Source organism: Carlito syrichta, unplaced genomic scaffold (genome assembly GCF_000164805.1).
Source record: "Carlito syrichta isolate Samal-C Ts95f unplaced genomic scaffold, Tarsius_syrichta-2.0.1 Scaffold316039, whole genome shotgun sequence".
Taxonomy (NCBI): Eukaryota; Metazoa; Chordata; class Mammalia; order Primates; family Tarsiidae; genus Carlito; species Carlito syrichta.
The window spans coordinates 26384-27876 of NW_007260135.1; positions in this window are offsets into that span (position 1 = coordinate 26384).

The window sequence follows — 1493 nt, forward strand, 5'->3', positions numbered from 1 at the left end:
AACGCAATACCCATTAAATTACCAACATCATTCTTCTCAAACCTGGAAATGCCAATACAGAAATTCATATGGAAATATAAACGACCACAAATAGCCAAAACAATCCTTATCAAAAGAAATAAAGCGGGATTTTAAACTTTACTATAAGGCTACAATAATCAAAAAAGCCTGGTATTGGTACAAGCACAGGCAGAAGGACCAATGGAACAGGATAGAGATTCCGGAAGCAAAATCTCCATTTCTCAACCAATTCTTCTTTGACAAAGCCTCCACCAACAAACACTGGCGAGAGAAGAATCTATTAAGTAAATGGTGCTGGGAACACTGACTGACCATATGCAGAAGGTTGAAACAGGGCCCCTACCTGTCACCATACACAAAAATCAACTCTAAATTAAACAAAGACCTAAACGTAAAACCTCAAACTATAAGAAACTTAGAATATGCAGGAGACACTCTTATAGAAATCGGAGTAGGCAACCAATTCCTGATAAAAACCCCAAATGCCCATACCATAAGAGGTAAGATAGACAAGTGGGACCTCATTAAACTGAAAAGCTTCTGCGAAGCAAAAGAAACCATCAAGAGAGTGGGGAGACAGTCCACAGAATGGGAAAAAATTTGCCAGCTGTATATCTGACAAAGGCCTAACATCCAGAGTCTACAAGGAACTCAGATGTGCTAAAAAGAAAAAAACAAAAGCCCCATTAAAAAGTGGGCAAAAGACATGAATAGACAATTCTCAAAAGAAGATACACGGGCAGTCAACATACACATAAAAATGTGCTCAGCCTCACTCACCAACAGAGAAATGCAAATCAAAACCACAATGAGATACCACCCAGTAAGAATGGCCATCATTAATAAAGCAAACAACAACAGATGCTGGCAAGGATGCAGAGAAAAGGGAACGCTTCTATACTGCTGGTGGGAATGCAAACTAGTTCAACCTCTTTGGAAAACAGTGTGGTGATTTCTAACATTGACCTTCCATATGACCCAACAATCCCCCTACTGGGAATATACCTGGAGGAGCTCAAATTATTCTACAAAAAAAAAATACCTGCACAGGCATATTTATTGCAGCACTAATCACAATAGCAAAAACATGGAACCAACCATGCTGCCCATGGAAACTGGACTGGATTTTTAAAATGTGGTACACATACACAATGGAACATTCTGCAGTCATAAAGGTCAAATATGGATTTTGCAGCAACTTGGATGGATTTAGAGTCTATCATACTCAGCGATCTATCACAGAAACAAAGAACAGAGTACCATATATTCTCACTCATAAGTGGACCCTGAACATTTACCATCATACTATAAGAAAGGAATTGGCAGTAGCGGGATAATGCCGGGGTGAGGGTCGGGACACAACATCAATGAGGGTACCTGATCTCAAACATCAAAGGGGACCAAAAGGAGCCTCAAATTTTATCTGTATGATGTTCACTTGTATGCCTAATCCTGAATTGTACCTCACATCT